We start from the raw sequence: 5,387 nt of genomic DNA, 5'->3' as shown, positions 1-5,387 counted from the left end.
GCAGCTTCCATCCCATCTGTCTCACTCCATTGTTGCCACTGCTATCTCTTCCCAGCAGTGACATTCTCGATTGGGTCATGCCTCTCTACCTCGTATTCGCCTTTTGGCCTCCTAAGGTCACCTAGGTTCTATAGGATTTGAGTCCTTTGATTGTGTCTCATGTCAACTTGTAAAACAAACACATTTACCTTTTAATAGAAGTGAATTCTTTTTTTCCTACACCTTTTGATTTGATTCACTCTAATATTTGGGATCATGCACCCACACCTACTAAGGGGGGATCTCATTATTTTGTTATTTTTATTGATGGTTATTCTCGTTATAAATGGCTATACATGTTACAGCATCGATTTGAACTTGTTCGTGTTTACTAAACTTTTCACGAAATGGTGCAACTCAATTTTCTTGTACTATTAAAGTCTTTTGTTCAGATAATGCCATGGAATACAATGAAAAATCTCTCCTTGAGCTCTTGAGAAGTCACACTATCACATTATTCTTGTCCTTATACCTCTCAACAAAATGCTCGTACAAAATGAAAACATCGTCATATCCTTGATACTGTAAGAGCTATTTTACTTTCTACTTCTTTACCTGAAAAGTTTTGAATTGAAGCTACTCGTATAGTTGTGTACACAATCAATCAGGTGCCCACACCTATACTTCACAACAAATCTTCTTATGACCCTATCTATGGTATGGTTCCTAACTACTTATTGTTTCGAGTTTTTAGTTGTACCTATTTTGTTACTCTTCCTTTCATGAACAAACCAAACTTGAACCCCGCTCTTGGTTATGTTGTTTTCTTGGTTATGACTTAACTTAAAAAGGTTATAGCTACTATGACCCAATCACCAAACGTTTTCGAGTCTCTTGTCATGTGGAGTTTTGGAAACACAAACCATTTTACTAATCTATCCACGTTCTCCCCTTCTTCCTCCACCCACTAACTCATATTCAATAATCCTTCTATTACTCTATTTTCTGACTCTTTTGTAGAGATTCTGAGCACCTCAAACTGTTCTTCCACTCTTACTCCCAATCTAGTTGATGTGTTTGATGGGCCTCATGCAACACCATCCATTCCTGAGCCTTCTCCACTCTCTAAACTTCATCGTTCCAGTCGGGTAAGTGTTCCTCCTACTCATCTTTGTAATTGTCACTATTTCTCTATTCTTGCCACCCTCCACAAAGCTCACAATTATCGTGAGACTCTTACTAACCCTCTTTGGCAGCAAGCTATGTCTGATGAATTTGATACTCTTGTCAAAATGCATACTTGGGATCTAGTGGACTTGCCTCCTAGTAAAGCTGTAGTGGGATGCAAGTGGATTTATAAAATCAAGACTTGGGCAAATGGAACAGTTGAATGCTACAAGGCTCGACTTATTGCAAAGGGTTTACACAAAGTTTGGCATTGACTATGAGGAGACTTTTTATCTTGTTGCTAGACTTACATATGCCAGATCTTTAGTTGTAGTTGCTGCTATCCGAGTTAGGAACTCTTTCAAATGGATATTAAAAACATATTCCTTAATTGTGATCTTACCGAAGAAGTTTACTTGTAGCCTCCACCTAGCTATGGACATCTACCACATAAAGTTTTTTGTCTTTGTCGAGCACTTTATGGGCTCAAACAGGCTCTTCGAGCTTGGTTTGATAAATTTCAGTCAGTAGTTTCTCAACAAGACTTTCTTTCTAACCCATATGATTATGCACTCTTTTTTTGTACTATTGGGGTAGATACTATCATTCTTCTTCTTTATGTAGATGATATGGTTATTACTAGTGATGATATTGCTAGTATTCGAGATATTCAATTTTTCTTAGTCACAATTTTGAGACCTTTAATTTACTTTCTAAAGCTGGGTTGATAGATAGCAACATAGCCACTTGTCCACTTGAGTATAATACTAAACTTCTGACCACACTTTATCGATAGTTAGTGGGTAGTCTCATTTATCTTATTGTCACCAGGCTTGACATTCATAAGCTATTCATCTGGTTAGTCAATTTATGAGTGTGTCTCAATCTACCCATTTTATGGTTGTTCTTTGAATTTTACGCTATATCAAGGGCACTCTATTTCATTGCTTGCACTTCTCATCACACTCCTTTCTTGAGCTACAAGCCTATTCTGATGCAGATTGGGCTGGTGATCCCACTGATCGTCGCTCCACCGCTGGTTATTGTTTCTTACTTTGTACTTTTTTGATTTCATGGCGTAGTAAGAAATAGTCTGTTATTGCCTGTTCTAGCATGAGGCTGAGTGTCGTGCTCTTGATGATATGACATTTGAACTTTTGTGGTTACTCTGGCTTCTGAAAGATATGTGTGTTCCTCAATCAATAAGTTCTCCTATTCACTGTGATAATCATAGTGCCATCCAGATTGCACACAATGATATGTTCCATGATCGTATTAAACATATTGAGATTGATTGTCACTTTATGCACTATCATCTTCAGCATGGTGTCCTCTAGTTACACTCAGTCCTCTTTGAAGATAATCTTGTTGACATTTTTACGAAATCACATCCACCTGGTCGGCTTGGTGATCTTATTTCCAAACTCCAGTTGACTTCCCCACCAAGAGTCTGAGGGGGGATGTTAGTGTATATATATGTATCTTAGATTATACATAATATTCTTAGCATATTGTGATAATATTCTTAGTTTCCTGTAATTATTCGATGTTAGAATCTTTCCTTCTTCATTGTATTTCCTTATTTATTTTGGCCATATTCAACTATATATAGGCCTACTTTGCATAGTTTTACACATAAATATATACTCATATGATTCTTCAAAACCCTTTCTATTTCAACATCATTTATGCAATGTGTATTACTAAAGGTTTAAAGCAGTTTTGGGAAGTGAGAAGAGATGAAAATTTTGTGAATAGAAGTAAGATAGTTTGTGAATAGTAGTGAGATAGTTTGAGTTGAGTATTTTTTTGAGTTTTGGGAAATGAGAGAAAAAAAATTGAATACAAAATATTATAAAGTTAAAATATTATAAGAATATAGTTTTACAATATAATTCTTGTTTGAGAATTTGAAAAAGTTGGAATTTTTTTTTTATTTTTTATTTAAAAGTTTGAAAAATTTGTAATGATTAGTTTGAAAATTTTGCATTTGAATTAGTTTAAAAATTTTGCATTTGAATTATGTTTGAGAATAAGATAAGATGAGATAAAATGGTAAACAGAAATATAGTAAAACAAAAAGTTAGGACTAACACCCAAAGAAATAGTAAACGGAAATATTGGGAGGGAAGGTTAGGACTAACATATTATACTTTCCTTTATAACCATACTATTGTTTCCCAAAGGAAATTCTAATTTGAAAGAGTTTTCCTTACAAAATTTCTTAACCATCAATTACTATTTTTTTAAATTACAAAATTTCCTAAATCAGCTCTCGACAACTCCACTTTAGAACATTTATTCTGAGGTATTGATTCGATTCAACCTTTTTGTATCATTCCAAGTTTGTAGCATATATTTGATCCTTTCATCAAGATCCTCGAGAAAATAGTGATAAATAGCATTGCTGTTTTGGAAATTCCATGCCTTGATCACGTACGTGTGAATTCCCGTTAATTCTAAGTTTAAGATGCACAGGAGGCAAAAGTTCAAAGTGGTCGCCAACATCTTCACCTAGCTTTGGGAACCACCTTGACTATGAAGAAGATCATTCCCACTATCACAAGAAACCATCAATTCTGACAAAAATGAAGGAGAGGGCCAAGAAGTTGCGACATATATAGTTTTAGTAGGAATTAAAGAAGCAGAGTGAGGATGGTAATTCTACACCCTCTTGGCATGGCAGCTTGGATGACAATGGAGATCATCACCTAGATGAAGATGTTGAATACCTTGGAGCAGCAAGTATTGCCATCACACCCTTTTCTCTCTCTTATATATATATATATATATATATATCATCCGCTCTCACATGTTCTTTTTTGATTCACGATTTTATAAAACTAAAGTTCACGAACTTACATGGCAATTTATTGTAGTGCATCAAATTGTAAAACCTTTTGTTTACTATAAAATATATCTAAAATATTATATTAAGCCACGTTAGCTTCCGATGTTTACTTTTCACCGAGTTCTTTTATTTTTAGTGTACGAGCCAGAGTAATTGAGTACAAAGAAACGGCTAGGCATCATCCCAAATTATTTCATGTGGTTTCTGAGAAGCATGTTTTGGCAAGCAAATAAGGAGAACGCTAGCAACATTCCAAACAGTGATAATAACCGAAACTGTGATAGAGACATTGGCACCAGCATATATTGTAGTATCAGATGCAACCCATGCTATTGCTTCAAAACTTGAAGGCATCAATGTTACACCAGCAGCAGCACCGCAAACCTTTTCAGGAGCAGCATCTCCATGAGTTCGATCAACTCCGGCTGCTGCACAAAGCGGAAATAATGCTATCATGAGTGATCATCAAATATGGGATAAGGGTGTTTCAGTGAAGGAGTATTTGAAGCATAAACTTGAGCCTGGGGAAGATGAGAGAGCCCTTAATTCCCAAGTGACATCTAATGCAACGAGTCCAAGGAAAAGTACCACTCCTAGGGATATAGGTAGGGGTGTAACCGGTCGAGTCTAGTTTTAGACAAAATTTAGGATCGAATTGGTATGCACCGCTTTAGCATTTTTTGAAACTGATTATGCACCAGTTACCTTCCTAAACCGATACTCCAATTTTACCAGTTTCTAGTCTGGTTCGATCCGATTTTAATATACTATATTATATATATTACTATATAATACTATAGTGATAATATATTGTAGTATATTATAATATATAATATAGTGATATATTATAGTATATTATAATATATAGTGATATAGTATTAGTATAACTATTAACACAATAAACTATAGTGATATAAGATTTTAAAATTTAATATTATATTATATTAATTAGTAATTTATCATATAATACAAAACTATTTTATATAAAATTATATATTATATATAAAAATTATATACAATATAAAAAGTTAAAATATATATAGATCGGTCCTGTTCGATTTGGTTTTAGAAAAAGAAAAATCAAAACCAGACCTATTTTGATTGGTTTTAAGAAAAATAAAACCGATACTATACCAAACTCATTGGTTCGGTCCGGTCCGGTTTGGTTTACCGGTTCGCCGGTTTTTTTTATACCCCTAAATATAGGTGTGCGGGAGAAGGCAAGAGAAGCTCTAACTTCTTTGCTCCGGAACGAGAAGTCACCTAGATCCATAGCTGCTAGTTTTGCCAAAAACTCAACATTACACATGGCAATTTCTACCCATGCACATTCGGTTAAAAGCTCACCAGCAGAACTTTTGCCAGTTTACACTTTACAGGAAGTTGGTAA

The sequence above is a fragment of the Carya illinoinensis genome, chromosome 13, assembly GCF_018687715.1.
Source record: "Carya illinoinensis cultivar Pawnee chromosome 13, C.illinoinensisPawnee_v1, whole genome shotgun sequence".
Classification (NCBI taxonomy): domain Eukaryota; kingdom Viridiplantae; phylum Streptophyta; class Magnoliopsida; order Fagales; family Juglandaceae; genus Carya; species Carya illinoinensis.
This window is presented reverse-complemented; position numbering follows the sequence as displayed.